This window comes from Anomaloglossus baeobatrachus, unplaced genomic scaffold, assembly GCF_048569485.1.
Source record: "Anomaloglossus baeobatrachus isolate aAnoBae1 unplaced genomic scaffold, aAnoBae1.hap1 Scaffold_906, whole genome shotgun sequence".
In the NCBI taxonomy this organism is placed as follows: domain Eukaryota; kingdom Metazoa; phylum Chordata; class Amphibia; order Anura; family Aromobatidae; genus Anomaloglossus; species Anomaloglossus baeobatrachus.
The window spans coordinates 15665-36553 of record NW_027445301.1 but is presented as its reverse complement, the minus strand read 5'-3'; the positions used below and the strand labels follow the sequence as shown (position 1 = coordinate 36553).

The following is a 20889-nucleotide window of genomic DNA, read 5'->3' as shown; positions in this document are numbered from 1 at the left end:
TTGCTTTATTCATCCAAATAGCAAACTCATCACCACTCAACTTCACCAACTCTGCTATGTCCCGTGCAGTATCTTGTTGTCAGTCTAATCTAGATCATGTGTAATTGAATGGAATAGATCCCTTTTGGACAAAGTGGAGTCAGATGCTGCAGTGACCACAGGTGTGAGAGGATCTACAATTGGCATCTGGTGTTATCTCTCTGCTTCCACTCCAAATAAAGTTACCTGTTGTTACCTGAACGTCAAATACTAAGAATGGGCGGCCTATGAAAGAATTAGTACTTTCATTAAGTATACTAAACCGGCTAATTGGGAATAGACAAACTGTAAAAAGCCCTCTGAGAAAGCCCCTCTCTAACCTTTGTTAGTAAGCTTTTCTGTAGCCTGCCTGTTGATGTATTTTCGGTTTGAACAGTGCACAACATGAAGAGACGGAACACTGGCGGCTTGTCACAATGCCCCCCGATGACATCACAATAGCGCTGCTGCCTAGAAAACAAGCTGCGCAGAAGAAGTTGTTCTTTGGGTGGGAGGGTGGGCTAGTGGAAGGAGGGGGCAATCTCTTTTTTTCCCGGGTGGTAGGGGGATGACAGGAGAAGGGAAGCGGGTGGTGAGAAAGGTACAGAGGGCAGGGTTTGGGGGCTGGGAAGGAAAGGGAAAAGATTAGGGTTTGGGGATGATGAAAGGGCTTTCTACGGGTAAGGATGGCAAAGGGTGGCAGTGACGGAAAGTCAGGCAACCTGTCCTGTCCGTCTTTTTGTATCGTGAATTGGAAAGACTGCAAGGGGGAGGGGAGTTGCTTGCGCCCTAAAGGAGGAGTTATTCAGATTCATTGCAGTGGGCGGCGGCTGCAAAACGCACCATTCTTCTTGTTTTTGCTCTGCAAAGCAGCCTTTTCAAGGGTTGGCTTGGGTGACAAAATGTCTTGTGTAGGCGTGGGTTTGTCTCCCTCTCGCTCTCTCTCCCTAAGATGTGTCCGGCATAGGCCAGGGTGCCACTCGAGGCCCAAACCAATTCTGGTTATCGCTTCTCGGCCTTTTGGCTAAGATCAAGTGTAGTATCTGTTCTTATCAGTTTAATATCTGATACGTCCCCTATCTGGGGACCATATATTAAATGGATTTTTAGAACAGGGAGATGGAAAAAGAGCTTGCTCTGTCCACTCCACGCATTGACCTGGTATTGCAGTACCTCCAGGAACGGTGCACCCCTTCTTAACCCAGTTTCCAAAAGCAGAACTCGATTCACCTGATTCATATTAGCCCGATTAGCGAATTGAAATGAATTTTTATCTAACACACTTTTTACTTGCTTTATTCATCCAAATAGCAAACTCATCACCACTCAACTTCACCAACTCTGCTATGTCCCGTGCAGTATCTTGTTGTCAGTCTAATCTAGATCATGTGTAATTGAATGGAATAGATCCCTTTTGGACAAAGTGGAGTCAGATGCTGCAGTGACCACAGGTGTGAGAGGATCTACAATTGGCATCTGGTGTTATCTCTCTGCTTCCACTCCAAATAAAGTTACCTGTTGTTACCTGAACGTCAAATACTAAGAATGGGCGGCCTATGAAAGAATTAGTACTTTCATTAAGTATACTAAACCGGCTAATTGGGAATAGACAAACTGTAAAAAGCCCTCTGAGAAAGCCCCTCTCTAACCTTTGTTAGTAAGCTTTTCTGTAGCCTGCCTGTTGATGTATTTTCGGTTTGAACAGTGCACAACATGAAGAGACGGAACACTGGCGGCTTGTCACAATGCCCCCCGATGACATCACAATAGCGCTGCTGCCTAGAAAACAAGCTGCGCAGAAGAAGTTGTTCTTTGGGTGGGAGGGTGGGCTAGTGGAAGGAGGGGGCAATCTCTTTTTTTCCCGGGTGGTAGGGGGATGACAGGAGAAGGGAAGCGGGTGGTGAGAAAGGTACAGAGGGCAGGGTTTGGGGGCTGGGAAGGAAAGGGAAAAGATTAGGGTTTGGGGATGATGAAAGGGCTTTCTACGGGTAAGGATGGCAAAGGGTGGCAGTGACGGAAAGTCAGGCAACCTGTCCTGTCCGTCTTTTTGTATCGTGAATTGGAAAGACTGCAAGGGGGAGGGGAGTTGCTTGCGCCCTAAAGGAGGAGTTATTCAGATTCATTGCAGTGGGCGGCGGCTGCAAAACGCACCATTCTTCTTGTTTTTGCTCTGCAAAGCAGCCTTTTCAAGGGTTGGCTAGGGTGACAAAATGTCTTGTGTAGGCGTGGGTTTGTCTCCCTCTCGCTCTCTCTCCCTAAGATGTGTCCGGCATAGGCCAGGGTGCCACTCGAGGCCCAAACCAATTCTGGTTATCGCTTCTCGGCCTTTTGGCTAAGATCAAGTGTAGTCCCTTCATTGGGTTTGCCTTGGTCTTGGCTGGGAGGGGCCCGGGCTTGCACAACCGCCGGCCTCGGGGATTGTTGCGCCTTTTGGTGCTTACGTCCCCATCTGGCTGGTGGTTCCTGGGCTCGGGAGGCGATCACCTGCGGCACTGCGCTTTTGTGTGGTGGCCGATGACCGTTTTCTGAAATTTGCGGATGAATTCTCATCTGTTCTTATCAGTTTAATATCTGATACGTCCCCTATCTGGGGACCATATATTAAATGGATTTTTAGAACAGGGAGATGGAAAAAGAGCTTGCTCTGTCCACTCCACGCATTGACCTGGTATTGCAGTACCTCCAGGAACGGTGCACCCCTTCTTAACCCAGTTTCCAAAAGCAGAACTCGATTCACCTGATTCATATTAGCCCGATTAGCGAATTGAAATGAATTTTTATCTAACACACTTTTTACTTGCTTTATTCATCCAAATAGCAAACTCATCACCACTCAACTTCACCAACTCTGCTATGTCCCGTGCAGTATCTTGTTGTCAGTCTAATCTAGATCATGTGTAATTGAATGGAATAGATCCCTTTTGGACAAAGTGGAGTCAGATGCTGCAGTGACCACAGGTGTGAGAGGATCTACAATTGGCATCTGGTGTTATCTCTCTGCTTCCACTCCAAATAAAGTTACCTGTTGTTACCTGAACGTCAAATACTAAGAATGGGCGGCCTATGAAAGAATTAGTACTTTCATTAAGTATACTAAACCGGCTAATTGGGAATAGACAAACTGTAAAAAGCCCTCTGAGAAAGCCCCTCTCTAACCTTTGTTAGTAAGCTTTTCTGTAGCCTGCCTGTTGATGTATTTTCGGTTTGAACAGTGCACAACATGAAGAGACGGAACACTGGCGGCTTGTCACAATGCCCCCCGATGACATCACAATAGCGCTGCTGCCTAGAAAACAAGCTGCGCAGAAGAAGTTGTTCTTTGGGTGGGAGGGTGGGCTAGTGGAAGGAGGGGGCAATCTCTTTTTTTCCCGGGTGGTAGGGGGATGACAGGAGAAGGGAAGCGGGTGGTGAGAAAGGTACAGAGGGCAGGGTTTGGGGGCTGGGAAGGAAAGGGAAAAGATTAGGGTTTGGGGATGATGAAAGGGCTTTCTACGGGTAAGGATGGCAAAGGGTGGCAGTGACGGAAAGTCAGGCAACCTGTCCTGTCCGTCTTTTTGTATCGTGAATTGGAAAGACTGCAAGGGGGAGGGGAGTTGCTTGCGCCCTAAAGGAGGAGTTATTCAGATTCATTGCAGTGGGCGGCGGCTGCAAAACGCACCATTCTTCTTGTTTTTGCTCTGCAAAGCAGCCTTTTCAAGGGTTGGCTTGGGTGACAAAATGTCTTGTGTAGGCGTGGGTTTGTCTCCCTCTCGCTCTCTCTCCCTAAGATGTGTCCGGCATAGGCCAGGGTGCCACTCGAGGCCCAAACCAATTCTGGTTATCGCTTCTCGGCCTTTTGGCTAAGATCAAGTGTAGTATCTGTTCTTATCAGTTTAATATCTGATACGTCCCCTATCTGGGGACCATATATTAAATGGATTTTTAGAACAGGGAGATGGAAAAAGAGCTTGCTCTGTCCACTCCACGCATTGACCTGGTATTGCAGTACCTCCAGGAACGGTGCACCCCTTCTTAACCCAGTTTCCAAAAGCAGAACTCGATTCACCTGATTCATATTAGCCCGATTAGCGAATTGAAATGAATTTTTATCTAACACACTTTTTACTTGCTTTATTCATCCAAATAGCAAACTCATCACCACTCAACTTCACCAACTCTGCTATGTCCCGTGCAGTATCTTGTTGTCAGTCTAATCTAGATCATGTGTAATTGAATGGAATAGATCCCTTTTGGACAAAGTGGAGTCAGATGCTGCAGTGACCACAGGTGTGAGAGGATCTACAATTGGCATCTGGTGTTATCTCTCTGCTTCCACTCCAAATAAAGTTACCTGTTGTTACCTGAACGTCAAATACTAAGAATGGGCGGCCTATGAAAGAATTAGTACTTTCATTAAGTATACTAAACCGGCTAATTGGGAATAGACAAACTGTAAAAAGCCCTCTGAGAAAGCCCCTCTCTAACCTTTGTTAGTAAGCTTTTCTGTAGCCTGCCTGTTGATGTATTTTCGGTTTGAACAGTGCACAACATGAAGAGACGGAACACTGGCGGCTTGTCACAATGCCCCCCGATGACATCACAATAGCGCTGCTGCCTAGAAAACAAGCTGCGCAGAAGAAGTTGTTCTTTGGGTGGGAGGGTGGGCTAGTGGAAGGAGGGGGCAATCTCTTTTTTTCCCGGGTGGTAGGGGGATGACAGGAGAAGGGAAGCGGGTGGTGAGAAAGGTACAGAGGGCAGGGTTTGGGGGCTGGGAAGGAAAGGGAAAAGATTAGGGTTTGGGGATGATGAAAGGGCTTTCTACGGGTAAGGATGGCAAAGGGTGGCAGTGACGGAAAGTCAGGCAACCTGTCCTGTCCGTCTTTTTGTATCGTGAATTGGAAAGACTGCAAGGGGGAGGGGAGTTGCTTGCGCCCTAAAGGAGGAGTTATTCAGATTCATTGCAGTGGGCGGCGGCTGCAAAACGCACCATTCTTCTTGTTTTTGCTCTGCAAAGCAGCCTTTTCAAGGGTTGGCTTGGGTGACAAAATGTCTTGTGTAGGCGTGGGTTTGTCTCCCTCTCGCTCTCTCTCCCTAAGATGTGTCCGGCATAGGCCAGGGTGCCACTCGAGGCCCAAACCAATTCTGGTTATCGCTTCTCGGCCTTTTGGCTAAGATCAAGTGTAGTGTTGTTCGAAGAGGTGGTTTAAGCTCCAGGCCACCTTAGTACAATGATACAATGCACACTGGAAGGTTGCGCTTGCTAGTACTCTGGGTGGATAGTATATTCATCTAGAGGAAAACATGGCCCTACCAGGATCGAGGCTATTAGACTGAGTAAGTGTGGGGGCTATGGTGCAATGTGCCCCAGGACTGACGACCCTGGAGTGAGTCTGAGCTTGCTGGCTTGGGACCCCGGCGAGCCTTGGGCTCTGTAGCACACCGTACCTTGCCCTTTCATACTTTCTGAGCATATTGCTCTATCCCGGCCTTCTGGCTAGGAAGGGAAATTTTTATAATCATGGTCGGAGGTCCGTTCAGCTTTGGGCTGAGAAACCAACACCCGGTTGGAGGTCCGGGTCAGCTTCGGCTGAGAAACCAACACCCGGTTGGAGGTCCGGGTCAGCTTCGGCTGAGAAACCAACACCCGGTTGGAGGTCCGGTTAGCCTTGGGCTGAGAAACCAACACCGGTTGACGGTCCGGGCAGTTTCGGCTGCGAAACCAACAACTAGTAGCTCTCTACTCCACTTGGGTAAGATGCCTGGGTGGACGCTGGGAGCAACGACAAGGCTCAACCAGGCTTCGGCTTGGGGGAGCACCGAAGATCCCTGACCCTTGCTGTGGCCTTCTGGCTCGGAGGGACGGGGTTGATTTTTGGGGACCCTCTCCTCACGGAGGGGTCCACACGAATCCTAGCCTTTGCACTGTTTTTGGTGTGACTTCGGTCATGCATTTTTTGCGGTGCTTTGGAAAGCTTCATTAAATCAAAAAATCTGTTCTTATCAGTTTAATATCTGATACGTCCCCTATCTGGGGACCATATATTAAATGGATTTTTAGAACAGGGAGATGGAAAAAGAGCTTGCTCTGTCCACTCCACGCATTGACCTGGTATTGCAGTACCTCCAGGAACGGTGCACCCCTTCTTAACCCAGTTTCCAAAAGCAGAACTCGATTCACCTGATTCATATTAGCCCGATTAGCGAATTGAAATGAATTTTTATCTAACACACTTTTTACTTGCTTTATTCATCCAAATAGCAAACTCATCACCACTCAACTTCACCAACTCTGCTATGTCCCGTGCAGTATCTTGTTGTCAGTCTAATCTAGATCATGTGTAATTGAATGGAATAGATCCCTTTTGGACAAAGTGGAGTCAGATGCTGCAGTGACCACAGGTGTGAGAGGATCTACAATTGGCATCTGGTGTTATCTCTCTGCTTCCACTCCAAATAAAGTTACCTGTTGTTACCTGAACGTCAAATACTAAGAATGGGCGGCCTATGAAAGAATTAGTACTTTCATTAAGTATACTAAACCGGCTAATTGGGAATAGACAAACTGTAAAAAGCCCTCTGAGAAAGCCCCTCTCTAACCTTTGTTAGTAAGCTTTTCTGTAGCCTGCCTGTTGATGTATTTTCGGTTTGAACAGTGCACAACATGAAGAGACGGAACACTGGCGGCTTGTCACAATGCCCCCCGATGACATCACAATAGCGCTGCTGCCTAGAAAACAAGCTGCGCAGAAGAAGTTGTTCTTTGGGTGGGAGGGTGGGCTAGTGGAAGGAGGGGGCAATCTCTTTTTTTCCCGGGTGGTAGGGGGATGACAGGAGAAGGGAAGCGGGTGGTGAGAAAGGTACAGAGGGCAGGGTTTGGGGGCTGGGAAGGAAAGGGAAAAGATTAGGGTTTGGGGATGATGAAAGGGCTTTCTACGGGTAAGGATGGCAAAGGGTGGCAGTGACGGAAAGTCAGGCAACCTGTCCTGTCCGTCTTTTTGTATCGTGAATTGGAAAGACTGCAAGGGGGAGGGGAGTTGCTTGCGCCCTAAAGGAGGAGTTATTCAGATTCATTGCAGTGGGCGGCGGCTGCAAAACGCACCATTCTTCTTGTTTTTGCTCTGCAAAGCAGCCTTTTCAAGGGTTGGCTTGGGTGACAAAATGTCTTGTGTAGGCGTGGGTTTGTCTCCCTCTCGCTCTCTCTCCCTAAGATGTGTCCGGCATAGGCCAGGGTGCCACTCGAGGCCCAAACCAATTCTGGTTATCGCTTCTCGGCCTTTTGGCTAAGATCAAGTGTAGTATCTGTTCTTATCAGTTTAATATCTGATACGTCCCCTATCTGGGGACCATATATTAAATGGATTTTTAGAACAGGGAGATGGAAAAAGAGCTTGCTCTGTCCACTCCACGCATTGACCTGGTATTGCAGTACCTCCAGGAACGGTGCACCCCTTCTTAACCCAGTTTCCAAAAGCAGAACTCGATTCACCTGATTCATATTAGCCCGATTAGCGAATTGAAATGAATTTTTATCTAACACACTTTTTACTTGCTTTATTCATCCAAATAGCAAACTCATCACCACTCAACTTCACCAACTCTGCTATGTCCCGTGCAGTATCTTGTTGTCAGTCTAATCTAGATCATGTGTAATTGAATGGAATAGATCCCTTTTGGACAAAGTGGAGTCAGATGCTGCAGTGACCACAGGTGTGAGAGGATCTACAATTGGCATCTGGTGTTATCTCTCTGCTTCCACTCCAAATAAAGTTACCTGTTGTTACCTGAACGTCAAATACTAAGAATGGGCGGCCTATGAAAGAATTAGTACTTTCATTAAGTATACTAAACCGGCTAATTGGGAATAGACAAACTGTAAAAAGCCCTCTGAGAAAGCCCCTCTCTAACCTTTGTTAGTAAGCTTTTCTGTAGCCTGCCTGTTGATGTATTTTCGGTTTGAACAGTGCACAACATGAAGAGACGGAACACTGGCGGCTTGTCACAATGCCCCCCGATGACATCACAATAGCGCTGCTGCCTAGAAAACAAGCTGCGCAGAAGAAGTTGTTCTTTGGGTGGGAGGGTGGGCTAGTGGAAGGAGGGGGCAATCTCTTTTTTTCCCGGGTGGTAGGGGGATGACAGGAGAAGGGAAGCGGGTGGTGAGAAAGGTACAGAGGGCAGGGTTTGGGGGCTGGGAAGGAAAGGGAAAAGATTAGGGTTTGGGGATGATGAAAGGGCTTTCTACGGGTAAGGATGGCAAAGGGTGGCAGTGACGGAAAGTCAGGCAACCTGTCCTGTCCGTCTTTTTGTATCGTGAATTGGAAAGACTGCAAGGGGGAGGGGAGTTGCTTGCGCCCTAAAGGAGGAGTTATTCAGATTCATTGCAGTGGGCGGCGGCTGCAAAACGCACCATTCTTCTTGTTTTTGCTCTGCAAAGCAGCCTTTTCAAGGGTTGGCTTGGGTGACAAAATGTCTTGTGTAGGCGTGGGTTTGTCTCCCTCTCGCTCTCTCTCCCTAAGATGTGTCCGGCATAGGCCAGGGTGCCACTCGAGGCCCAAACCAATTCTGGTTATCGCTTCTCGGCCTTTTGGCTAAGATCAAGTGTAGTATCTGTTCTTATCAGTTTAATATCTGATACGTCCCCTATCTGGGGACCATATATTAAATGGATTTTTAGAACAGGGAGATGGAAAAAGAGCTTGCTCTGTCCACTCCACGCATTGACCTGGTATTGCAGTACCTCCAGGAACGGTGCACCCCTTCTTAACCCAGTTTCCAAAAGCAGAACTCGATTCACCTGATTCATATTAGCCCGATTAGCGAATTGAAATGAATTTTTATCTAACACACTTTTTACTTGCTTTATTCATCCAAATAGCAAACTCATCACCACTCAACTTCACCAACTCTGCTATGTCCCGTGCAGTATCTTGTTGTCAGTCTAATCTAGATCATGTGTAATTGAATGGAATAGATCCCTTTTGGACAAAGTGGAGTCAGATGCTGCAGTGACCACAGGTGTGAGAGGATCTACAATTGGCATCTGGTGTTATCTCTCTGCTTCCACTCCAAATAAAGTTACCTGTTGTTACCTGAACGTCAAATACTAAGAATGGGCGGCCTATGAAAGAATTAGTACTTTCATTAAGTATACTAAACCGGCTAATTGGGAATAGACAAACTGTAAAAAGCCCTCTGAGAAAGCCCCTCTCTAACCTTTGTTAGTAAGCTTTTCTGTAGCCTGCCTGTTGATGTATTTTCGGTTTGAACAGTGCACAACATGAAGAGACGGAACACTGGCGGCTTGTCACAATGCCCCCCGATGACATCACAATAGCGCTGCTGCCTAGAAAACAAGCTGCGCAGAAGAAGTTGTTCTTTGGGTGGGAGGGTGGGCTAGTGGAAGGAGGGGGCAATCTCTTTTTTTCCCGGGTGGTAGGGGGATGACAGGAGAAGGGAAGCGGGTGGTGAGAAAGGTACAGAGGGCAGGGTTTGGGGGCTGGGAAGGAAAGGGAAAAGATTAGGGTTTGGGGATGATGAAAGGGCTTTCTACGGGTAAGGATGGCAAAGGGTGGCAGTGACGGAAAGTCAGGCAACCTGTCCTGTCCGTCTTTTTGTATCGTGAATTGGAAAGACTGCAAGGGGGAGGGGAGTTGCTTGCGCCCTAAAGGAGGAGTTATTCAGATTCATTGCAGTGGGCGGCGGCTGCAAAACGCACCATTCTTCTTGTTTTTGCTCTGCAAAGCAGCCTTTTCAAGGGTTGGCTTGGGTGACAAAATGTCTTGTGTAGGCGTGGGTTTGTCTCCCTCTCGCTCTCTCTCCCTAAGATGTGTCCGGCATAGGCCAGGGTGCCACTCGAGGCCCAAACCAATTCTGGTTATCGCTTCTCGGCCTTTTGGCTAAGATCAAGTGTAGTATCTGTTCTTATCAGTTTAATATCTGATACGTCCCCTATCTGGGGACCATATATTAAATGGATTTTTAGAACAGGGAGATGGAAAAAGAGCTTGCTCTGTCCACTCCACGCATTGACCTGGTATTGCAGTACCTCCAGGAACGGTGCACCCCTTCTTAACCCAGTTTCCAAAAGCAGAACTCGATTCACCTGATTCATATTAGCCCGATTAGCGAATTGAAATGAATTTTTATCTAACACACTTTTTACTTGCTTTATTCATCCAAATAGCAAACTCATCACCACTCAACTTCACCAACTCTGCTATGTCCCGTGCAGTATCTTGTTGTCAGTCTAATCTAGATCATGTGTAATTGAATGGAATAGATCCCTTTTGGACAAAGTGGAGTCAGATGCTGCAGTGACCACAGGTGTGAGAGGATCTACAATTGGCATCTGGTGTTATCTCTCTGCTTCCACTCCAAATAAAGTTACCTGTTGTTACCTGAACGTCAAATACTAAGAATGGGCGGCCTATGAAAGAATTAGTACTTTCATTAAGTATACTAAACCGGCTAATTGGGAATAGACAAACTGTAAAAAGCCCTCTGAGAAAGCCCCTCTCTAACCTTTGTTAGTAAGCTTTTCTGTAGCCTGCCTGTTGATGTATTTTCGGTTTGAACAGTGCACAACATGAAGAGACGGAACACTGGCGGCTTGTCACAATGCCCCCCGATGACATCACAATAGCGCTGCTGCCTAGAAAACAAGCTGCGCAGAAGAAGTTGTTCTTTGGGTGGGAGGGTGGGCTAGTGGAAGGAGGGGGCAATCTCTTTTTTTCCCGGGTGGTAGGGGGATGACAGGAGAAGGGAAGCGGGTGGTGAGAAAGGTACAGAGGGCAGGGTTTGGGGGCTGGGAAGGAAAGGGAAAAGATTAGGGTTTGGGGATGATGAAAGGGCTTTCTACGGGTAAGGATGGCAAAGGGTGGCAGTGACGGAAAGTCAGGCAACCTGTCCTGTCCGTCTTTTTGTATCGTGAATTGGAAAGACTGCAAGGGGGAGGGGAGTTGCTTGCGCCCTAAAGGAGGAGTTATTCAGATTCATTGCAGTGGGCGGCGGCTGCAAAACGCACCATTCTTCTTGTTTTTGCTCTGCAAAGCAGCCTTTTCAAGGGTTGGCTTGGGTGACAAAATGTCTTGTGTAGGCGTGGGTTTGTCTCCCTCTCGCTCTCTCTCCCTAAGATGTGTCCGGCATAGGCCAGGGTGCCACTCGAGGCCCAAACCAATTCTGGTTATCGCTTCTCGGCCTTTTGGCTAAGATCAAGTGTAGTTTGGGAGGGTACTACCTTGGTTGGTGCTGAAAGGTGCCAGGGTATTGCACAACTGCTGGCCTTGGGGGAGTGTGCATCGTAGGATGTCATAGCCCTCTTGTGACGGACAGTTACCTGGGCAACGAGAGGCGGTCACTTTATTATTTTCAAACTCATCCTTCAAAAAAAAAAAAAAAAAAAAAAAAAATCTGTTCTTATCAGTTTAATATCTGATACGTCCCCTATCTGGGGACCATATATTAAATGGATTTTTAGAACAGGGAGATGGAAAAAGAGCTTGCTCTGTCCACTCCACGCATTGACCTGGTATTGCAGTACCTCCAGGAACGGTGCACCCCTTCTTAACCCAGTTTCCAAAAGCAGAACTCGATTCACCTGATTCATATTAGCCCGATTAGCGAATTGAAATGAATTTTTATCTAACACACTTTTTACTTGCTTTATTCATCCAAATAGCAAACTCATCACCACTCAACTTCACCAACTCTGCTATGTCCCGTGCAGTATCTTGTTGTCAGTCTAATCTAGATCATGTGTAATTGAATGGAATAGATCCCTTTTGGACAAAGTGGAGTCAGATGCTGCAGTGACCACAGGTGTGAGAGGATCTACAATTGGCATCTGGTGTTATCTCTCTGCTTCCACTCCAAATAAAGTTACCTGTTGTTACCTGAACGTCAAATACTAAGAATGGGCGGCCTATGAAAGAATTAGTACTTTCATTAAGTATACTAAACCGGCTAATTGGGAATAGACAAACTGTAAAAAGCCCTCTGAGAAAGCCCCTCTCTAACCTTTGTTAGTAAGCTTTTCTGTAGCCTGCCTGTTGATGTATTTTCGGTTTGAACAGTGCACAACATGAAGAGACGGAACACTGGCGGCTTGTCACAATGCCCCCCGATGACATCACAATAGCGCTGCTGCCTAGAAAACAAGCTGCGCAGAAGAAGTTGTTCTTTGGGTGGGAGGGTGGGCTAGTGGAAGGAGGGGGCAATCTCTTTTTTTCCCGGGTGGTAGGGGGATGACAGGAGAAGGGAAGCGGGTGGTGAGAAAGGTACAGAGGGCAGGGTTTGGGGGCTGGGAAGGAAAGGGAAAAGATTAGGGTTTGGGGATGATGAAAGGGCTTTCTACGGGTAAGGATGGCAAAGGGTGGCAGTGACGGAAAGTCAGGCAACCTGTCCTGTCCGTCTTTTTGTATCGTGAATTGGAAAGACTGCAAGGGGGAGGGGAGTTGCTTGCGCCCTAAAGGAGGAGTTATTCAGATTCATTGCAGTGGGCGGCGGCTGCAAAACGCACCATTCTTCTTGTTTTTGCTCTGCAAAGCAGCCTTTTCAAGGGTTGGCTTGGGTGACAAAATGTCTTGTGTAGGCGTGGGTTTGTCTCCCTCTCGCTCTCTCTCCCTAAGATGTGTCCGGCATAGGCCAGGGTGCCACTCGAGGCCCAAACCAATTCTGGTTATCGCTTCTCGGCCTTTTGGCTAAGATCAAGTGTAGTATCTGTTCTTATCAGTTTAATATCTGATACGTCCCCTATCTGGGGACCATATATTAAATGGATTTTTAGAACAGGGAGATGGAAAAAGAGCTTGCTCTGTCCACTCCACGCATTGACCTGGTATTGCAGTACCTCCAGGAACGGTGCACCCCTTCTTAACCCAGTTTCCAAAAGCAGAACTCGATTCACCTGATTCATATTAGCCCGATTAGCGAATTGAAATGAATTTTTATCTAACACACTTTTTACTTGCTTTATTCATCCAAATAGCAAACTCATCACCACTCAACTTCACCAACTCTGCTATGTCCCGTGCAGTATCTTGTTGTCAGTCTAATCTAGATCATGTGTAATTGAATGGAATAGATCCCTTTTGGACAAAGTGGAGTCAGATGCTGCAGTGACCACAGGTGTGAGAGGATCTACAATTGGCATCTGGTGTTATCTCTCTGCTTCCACTCCAAATAAAGTTACCTGTTGTTACCTGAACGTCAAATACTAAGAATGGGCGGCCTATGAAAGAATTAGTACTTTCATTAAGTATACTAAACCGGCTAATTGGGAATAGACAAACTGTAAAAAGCCCTCTGAGAAAGCCCCTCTCTAACCTTTGTTAGTAAGCTTTTCTGTAGCCTGCCTGTTGATGTATTTTCGGTTTGAACAGTGCACAACATGAAGAGACGGAACACTGGCGGCTTGTCACAATGCCCCCCGATGACATCACAATAGCGCTGCTGCCTAGAAAACAAGCTGCGCAGAAGAAGTTGTTCTTTGGGTGGGAGGGTGGGCTAGTGGAAGGAGGGGGCAATCTCTTTTTTTCCCGGGTGGTAGGGGGATGACAGGAGAAGGGAAGCGGGTGGTGAGAAAGGTACAGAGGGCAGGGTTTGGGGGCTGGGAAGGAAAGGGAAAAGATTAGGGTTTGGGGATGATGAAAGGGCTTTCTACGGGTAAGGATGGCAAAGGGTGGCAGTGACGGAAAGTCAGGCAACCTGTCCTGTCCGTCTTTTTGTATCGTGAATTGGAAAGACTGCAAGGGGGAGGGGAGTTGCTTGCGCCCTAAAGGAGGAGTTATTCAGATTCATTGCAGTGGGCGGCGGCTGCAAAACGCACCATTCTTCTTGTTTTTGCTCTGCAAAGCAGCCTTTTCAAGGGTTGGCTTGGGTGACAAAATGTCTTGTGTAGGCGTGGGTTTGTCTCCCTCTCGCTCTCTCTCCCTAAGATGTGTCCGGCATAGGCCAGGGTGCCACTCGAGGCCCAAACCAATTCTGGTTATCGCTTCTCGGCCTTTTGGCTAAGATCAAGTGTAGTCCCTTCATTGGGTTTGCCTTGGTCTTGGCTGGGAGGGGCCCGGGCTTGCACAACCGCCGGCCTCGGGGATTGTTGCGCCGTTTGGTGCTTACGTCCCCTTATGGCTGGTGGTTCCTGGGCTCGGGAGGCGATCACCTGCGGCACTGCGCTTTTGTGTGGTGGCCGATGACCGTTTTCTGAAATTTGCGGATGAAATCTAAAAAAAAAAAAAAAAAAAAAAAAAAAAAAATCTGTTCTTATCAGTTTAATATCTGATACGTCCCCTATCTGGGGACCATATATTAAATGGATTTTTAGAACAGGGAGATGGAAAAAGAGCTTGCTCTGTCCACTCCACGCATTGACCTGGTATTGCAGTACCTCCAGGAACGGTGCACCCCTTCTTAACCCAGTTTCCAAAAGCAGAACTCGATTCACCTGATTCATATTAGCCCGATTAGCGAATTGAAATGAATTTTTATCTAACACACTTTTTACTTGCTTTATTCATCCAAATAGCAAACTCATCACCACTCAACTTCACCAACTCTGCTATGTCCCGTGCAGTATCTTGTTGTCAGTCTAATCTAGATCATGTGTAATTGAATGGAATAGATCCCTTTTGGACAAAGTGGAGTCAGATGCTGCAGTGACCACAGGTGTGGGAGGATCTACAATTGGCATCTGGTGTTATCTCTCTGCTTCCACTCCAAATAAAGTTACCTGTTGTTACCTGAACGTCAAATACTAAGAATGGGCGGCCTATGAAAGAATTAGTACTTTCATTAAGTATACTAAACCAGCTAATTGGGAATAGACAAACTGTAAAAAGCCCTCTGAGAAAGCCCCTCTCTAACCTTTGTTAGTAAGCTTTTCTGTAGCCTGCCTGTTGATGTATTTTCGGTTTGAACAGTGCACAACATGAAGAGACGGAACACTGGCGGCTTGTCACAATGCCCCCCGATGACATCACAATAGCGCTGCTGCCTAGAAAACAAGCTGCGCAGAAGAAGTTGTTCTTTGGGTGGGAGGGTGGGCTAGTGGAAGGAGGGGGCAATCTCTTTTTTTCCCGGGTGGTAGGGGGATGACAGGAGAAGGGAAGCGGGTGGTGAGAAAGGTACAGAGGGCAGGGTTTGGGGGCTGGGAAGGAAAGGGAAAAGATTAGGGTTTGGGGATGATGAAAGGGCTTTCTACGGGTAAGGATGGCAAAGGGTGGCAGTGACGGAAAGTCAGGCAACCTGTCCTGTCCGTCTTTTTGTATCGTGAATTGGAAAGACTGCAAGGGGGAGGGGAGTTGCTTGTGCCCTAAAGGAGGAGTTATTCAGATTCATTGCAGTGGGCGGCGGCTGCAAAACGCACCATTCTTCTTGTTTTTGCTCTGCAAAGCAGCCTTTTCAAGGGTTGGCTTGGGTGACAAAATGTCTTGTGTAGGCGTGGGTTTGTCTCCCTCTCGCTCTCTCTCCCTAAGATGTGTCCGGCATAGGCCAGGGTGCCACTCGAGGCCCAAACCAATTCTGGTTATCGCTTCTCGGCCTTTTGGCTAAGATCAAGTGTAGTATCTGTTCTTATCAGTTTAATATCTGATACGTCCCCTATCTGGGGACCATATATTAAATGGATTTTTAGAACAGGGAGATGGAAAAAGAGCTTGCTCTGTCCACTCCACGCATTGACCTGGTATTGCAGTACCTCCAGGAACGGTGCACCCCTTCTTAACCCAGTTTCCAAAAGCAGAACTCGATTCACCTGATTCATATTAGCCCGATTAGCGAATTGAAATGAATTTTTATCTAACACACTTTTTACTTGCTTTATTCATCCAAATAGCAAACTCATCACCACTCAACTTCACCAACTCTGCTATGTCCCGTGCAGTATCTTGTTGTCAGTCTAATCTAGATCATGTGTAATTGAATGGAATAGATCCCTTTTGGACAAAGTGGAGTCAGATGCTGCAGTGACCACAGGTGTGAGAGGATCTACAATTGGCATCTGGTGTTATCTCTCTGCTTCCACTCCAAATAAAGTTACCTGTTGTTACCTGAACGTCAAATACTAAGAATGGGCGGCCTATGAAAGAATTAGTACTTTCATTAAGTATACTAAACCGGCTAATTGGGAATAGACAAACTGTAAAAAGCCCTCTGAGAAAGCCCCTCTCTAACCTTTGTTAGTAAGCTTTTCTGTAGCCTGCCTGTTGATGTATTTTCGGTTTGAACAGTGCACAACATGAAGAGACGGAACACTGGCGGCTTGTCACAATGCCCCCCGATGACATCACAATAGCGCTGCTGCCTAGAAAACAAGCTGCGCAGAAGAAGTTGTTCTTTGGGTGGGAGGGTGGGCTAGTGGAAGGAGGGGGCAATCTCTTTTTTTCCCGGGTGGTAGGGGGATGACAGGAGAAGGGAAGCGGGTGGTGAGAAAGGTACAGAGGGCAGGGTTTGGGGGCTGGGAAGGAAAGGGAAAAGATTAGGGTTTGGGGATGATGAAAGGGCTTTCTACGGGTAAGGATGGCAAAGGGTGGCAGTGACGGAAAGTCAGGCAACCTGTCCTGTCCGTCTTTTTGTATCGTGAATTGGAAAGACTGCAAGGGGGAGGGGAGTTGCTTGCGCCCTAAAGGAGGAGTTATTCAGATTCATTGCAGTGGGCGGCGGCTGCAAAACGCACCATTCTTCTTGTTTTTGCTCTGCAAAGCAGCCTTTTCAAGGGTTGGCTTGGGTGACAAAATGTCTTGTGTAGGCGTGGGTTTGTCTCCCTCTCGCTCTCTCTCCCTAAGATGTGTCCGGCATAGGCCAGGGTGCCACTCGAGGCCCAAACCAATTCTGGTTATCGCTTCTCGGCCTTTTGGCTAAGATCAAGTGTAGTATCTGTTCTTATCAGTTTAATATCTGATACGTCCCCTATCTGGGGACCATATATTAAATGGATTTTTAGAACAGGGAGATGGAAAAAGAGCTTGCTCTGTCCACTCCACGCATTGACCTGGTATTGCAGTACCTCCAGGAACGGTGCACCCCTTCTTAACCCAGTTTCCAAAAGCAGAACTCGATTCACCTGATTCATATTAGCCCGATTAGCGAATTGAAATGAATTTTTATCTAACACACTTTTTACTTGCTTTATTCATCCAAATAGCAAACTCATCACCACTCAACTTCACCAACTCTGCTATGTCCCGTGCAGTATCTTGTTGTCAGTCTAATCTAGATCATGTGTAATTGAATGGAATAGATCCCTTTTGGACAAAGTGGAGTCAGATGCTGCAGTGACCACAGGTGTGAGAGGATCTACAATTGGCATCTGGTGTTATCTCTCTGCTTCCACTCCAAATAAAGTTACCTGTTGTTACCTGAACGTCAAATACTAAGAATGGGCGGCCTATGAAAGAATTAGTACTTTCATTAAGTATACTAAACCGGCTAATTGGGAATAGACAAACTGTAAAAAGCCCTCTGAGAAAGCCCCTCTCTAACCTTTGTTAGTAAGCTTTTCTGTAGCCTGCCTGTTGATGTATTTTCGGTTTGAACAGTGCACAACATGAAGAGACGGAACACTGGCGGCTTGTCACAATGCCCCCCGATGACATCACAATAGCGCTGCTGCCTAGAAAACAAGCTGCGCAGAAGAAGTTGTTCTTTGGGTGGGAGGGTGGGCTAGTGGAAGGAGGGGGCAATCTCTTTTTTTCCCGGGTGGTAGGGGGATGACAGGAGAAGGGAAGCGGGTGGTGAGAAAGGTACAGAGGGCAGGGTTTGGGGGCTGGGAAGGAAAGGGAAAAGATTAGGGTTTGGGGATGATGAAAGGGCTTTCTACGGGTAAGGATGGCAAAGGGTGGCAGTGACGGAAAGTCAGGCAACCTGTCCTGTCCGTCTTTTTGTATCGTGAATTGGAAAGACTGCAAGGGGGAGGGGAGTTGCTTGCGCCCTAAAGGAGGAGTTATTCAGATTCATTGCAGTGGGCGGCGGCTGCAAAACGCACCATTCTTCTTGTTTTTGCTCTGCAAAGCAGCCTTTTCAAGGGTTGGCTTGGGTGACAAAATGTCTTGTGTAGGCGTGGGTTTGTCTCCCTCTCGCTCTCTCTCCCTAAGATGTGTCCGGCATAGGCCAGGGTGCCACTCGAGGCCCAAACCAATTCTGGTTATCGCTTCTCGGCCTTTTGGCTGCGATCTGGTGTTGGTAATCCTGCTAGCATCTGGTTGTAGCACATTAGGTGTCTGGGGTACCCCGCCTTTTGGCCTTAGGTGCGGGTCCCACTCTTGTAGTGGGATCCAATCCTCTGCTGCTTTTGGGAGGTGGGCTTAGTCCCCAGACAACGAGTTGCGATCGCTCAGCTGGATTATCTTTGGATTTTCCAGTGAGTATTTTGTTGCGGAAAATCCCCCGTTGCCATGGATGCGGATCCTGGCGATATTCCCACCTATGCTCGCCTAAAGCATACGGTACGGGTATACTTCGATAAAGGAGGGAGTGATGGTCGTGGCCTAAGATATGTCGTGGGAGAGGTGCTTGAACGCACCTTCTCAGTGCGTAAACAGGAAATCTTGGCCATCCAGGACTACCCTCGACGAGGTGTGTTCGATATTACCTTTACAGGAGAGGGTATCCACCGAGATTTCTGTACTAAAACTAAGGATCCGGATGTGATTTTCCAAAAGAAACCATCCCTTAAAGGTATAACTATTGTAGAACACAAAATTGACGATGTAAAGATTCTTATTGTTAAAATTTACTCTCCTTATGTGACTGAGACTGAGATTACTTCATTCCTTAATAATTTTTTTTCCAAGGTGGTGTGTCAAGGGAAGGTAATGAATGAATGTGGCATATGGAGTAGTAAATGGAGGTATGTTGTCACTTGTATTAAGGACCCTACGGTAGCAGGAGGTATACGTTTACCTCCAGCCCGTTTTAAAATAGGTAATACGAATGGCGACCTTTTTTTTAATGGTATGCCTCCCTTTTGTCGTAAATGTAAAAAATATGGACATTCTGATTGTGATGTGACTTGTGTTTCTTGTGGAGGTAAAGATCATAAGACTGATAAATGTCCAAAAGGAAGCATATGTACTAATTGTATGTCAAACACTCACTCTTTTTTCAAATGTCCCTACAGGAATGTCTGGGGAAAATCACGAGTGGAGAAGCCCTCGGCCCCTGACCAACCCTCGGCTGGTTCGGACAGGCCTGTGGGAAGGGAGGATGGAGAGAGAGACGGAGATGAGCCAAGCAAACAAACTCAGGCTGCAGAAGGCGTCCCCGTGTCGGATGAAATGGCGAAGGAAAGGAGGGAACGGCAGGGCAGAAGGCCGGAGGCGGCCTCCGTAGAGAGGCCAGAAGTATCTGCCAAAGGCCAATCCTCGTCTTCGTGTACTCCCGGGATGACTCCCAGATGCCAGACTTCTGGACCAAAGAGACGTAAGTTGCAGGGGTCTCAGAGGGAACCTGAGGTAGTACCCCCTCCGGACCCTCCGGATGATGGTGGGAACCCAATGGCGTGTCAGCAGGAGGGAGTTACCCTACCCTCTTCAGAAATGGAGATGGGGACTGGGGTGGCTGCCTCCGTGATCCCGGAGACCCCGGTCAATGTGCTGATTACACCCGAGGCGCGTGTGCTCGATGAGACTCTCCCTGACTATTCCCTTAAAGGAGATGGGATGGAGTGTCTGGAGCAGGGAGACGGGTCAGCTGACCAGATGCAAATTACTAGTATGAGAACTCAGTCTGTCCCGGGAGGTGTGCAGCCTGAGACGTTAACCAATGGGGAGTCCTCAGATACGGACTCCTTGCAAACGGTCATCTCCGACGATCTATCCTACTCTGAAGGAGACGTCTGAACCAGCTGAGGTAAGAGTTTAGAAATATTTAAATTATCCTTCTTCTTTTCTCTTATGGCAGGGGTTAAGGGTGTGTCTCTAAATGTGAGAGGGCTTAAAACACAGGCAAAAAGAGTGGCGTTGTTTGATTTTCTTACTACTCTGACTGCAACTGTATTCTTTTTACAAGAGTGTTCTATATCACACAGTTTAAATTACCATGAGTATCAGAAAGATTGGACGTATGGACCCTCAGTGTGGTCGGGGTCAAATGGGTCCAAGTCAGCAGGGGTCGCCATTCTTTTTAGGGGGAATGCTTTTATTGATTCTGTTCAAGAGATTTTACCTGGCAGAATTTTATTAGTTCAAGCTATTATTGATGGTTACAAATGGCAATTTTTAAATTTTTATGGATCCGCAGACAAGCAAGAAAGAGCTGAAATGTTAGATATGTTACCCTTATTTCTTAATGACTCTACCCCGATGGTTTTAGCAGGTGATTTTAATTGCATTCTCGGTGGTGAGAAAAGAATTTCCAGCGCAACAAGCAGAAATTATGATAAAACCTCTTTTATGCTTAGAAACATTGTGCTGGATTTTAGATTAAACGATGTTTTTAAGGAATGTAATAGAGATTTACCATTGCAGGACTGGGTAACATGGAGTAATGTTAACTGTAGCTCCAGGATTGATTTTATTTTCTGCTCAAAGTCCGTGCTGCCTTTTAAATGTGAGCTTCTAACTAATGCATTTTCTGACCATAAATTATTATCCTTTCATGTAAAACATGATGATCTTTTTAAAAAAGGGAAAGGTTCTTGGAAGTTAAATATCTCCCTTTTAGAAGACCCTCAAATTTTAACTGATTTTACTAATTTCTATTTATATTTTAAGAGAATAAGAGACCCTCGTATTCCCATCAGCAGGTGGTGGGAAAAAATGAAAAAAAATATAAAAGATTTTTTTATTAAGGCAGGAGCACAGAAGGTAAAGGAAAAGAGAGAATTTTATACCCAACTTACTACCAGGTTACAAACCTTATATAAATTAAGAAATAATGATATGGATGTGGAGAAAGATA

The 20889-nt window shown here is 46.8% G+C and overlaps 10 non-coding genes and 2 pseudogenes across 10 annotated transcripts; all 12 read left to right on the top strand.

Annotated features, from left to right (window-relative positions):
* The first annotated feature begins 1022 nt into the window (after nucleotides 1-1022).
* On the top strand, nucleotides 1023-1213 carry LOC142289169 (U2 spliceosomal RNA). The gene has a single exon (XR_012749702.1). It is a non-coding gene; the product is annotated as a U2 spliceosomal RNA (small nuclear RNA).
* A 1322-nt stretch (nucleotides 1214-2535) lies between these two features.
* LOC142289185 (U2 spliceosomal RNA) lies at nucleotides 2536-2720 on the top strand. The gene has a single exon (XR_012749718.1). It is a non-coding gene; the product is annotated as a U2 spliceosomal RNA (small nuclear RNA).
* Nucleotides 2721-3837: 1117 nt separating this feature from the next.
* Nucleotides 3838-4028, top strand: LOC142289168 (U2 spliceosomal RNA). Its single transcript, XR_012749701.1, has one exon. It is a non-coding gene; the product is annotated as a U2 spliceosomal RNA (small nuclear RNA).
* Nucleotides 4029-5942: 1914 nt separating this feature from the next.
* Nucleotides 5943-6140, top strand: LOC142289184 (U2 spliceosomal RNA). Its single transcript, XR_012749717.1, has one exon. It is a non-coding gene; the product is annotated as a U2 spliceosomal RNA (small nuclear RNA).
* A 1117-nt stretch (nucleotides 6141-7257) lies between these two features.
* On the top strand, nucleotides 7258-7448 carry LOC142289166 (U2 spliceosomal RNA). Its single transcript, XR_012749699.1, has one exon. It is a non-coding gene; the product is annotated as a U2 spliceosomal RNA (small nuclear RNA).
* Nucleotides 7449-8565: 1117 nt separating this feature from the next.
* LOC142289163 (U2 spliceosomal RNA) lies at nucleotides 8566-8756 on the top strand. Its single transcript, XR_012749698.1, has one exon. It is a non-coding gene; the product is annotated as a U2 spliceosomal RNA (small nuclear RNA).
* Nucleotides 8757-9873: 1117 nt separating this feature from the next.
* LOC142289162 (U2 spliceosomal RNA) lies at nucleotides 9874-10064 on the top strand. The gene has a single exon (XR_012749697.1). It is a non-coding gene; the product is annotated as a U2 spliceosomal RNA (small nuclear RNA).
* A 1293-nt stretch (nucleotides 10065-11357) lies between these two features.
* On the top strand, nucleotides 11358-11558 carry LOC142289188 (U2 spliceosomal RNA; annotated as a pseudogene).
* A 1117-nt stretch (nucleotides 11559-12675) lies between these two features.
* LOC142289161 (U2 spliceosomal RNA) lies at nucleotides 12676-12866 on the top strand. The gene has a single exon (XR_012749696.1). It is a non-coding gene; the product is annotated as a U2 spliceosomal RNA (small nuclear RNA).
* Nucleotides 12867-14188: 1322 nt separating this feature from the next.
* On the top strand, nucleotides 14189-14402 carry LOC142289190 (U2 spliceosomal RNA; annotated as a pseudogene).
* A 1117-nt stretch (nucleotides 14403-15519) lies between these two features.
* LOC142289160 (U2 spliceosomal RNA) lies at nucleotides 15520-15710 on the top strand. Its single transcript, XR_012749695.1, has one exon. It is a non-coding gene; the product is annotated as a U2 spliceosomal RNA (small nuclear RNA).
* Nucleotides 15711-16827: 1117 nt separating this feature from the next.
* LOC142289159 (U2 spliceosomal RNA) lies at nucleotides 16828-17018 on the top strand. The gene has a single exon (XR_012749694.1). It is a non-coding gene; the product is annotated as a U2 spliceosomal RNA (small nuclear RNA).
* The last annotated feature ends 3871 nt before the right edge of the window (nucleotides 17019-20889 follow it).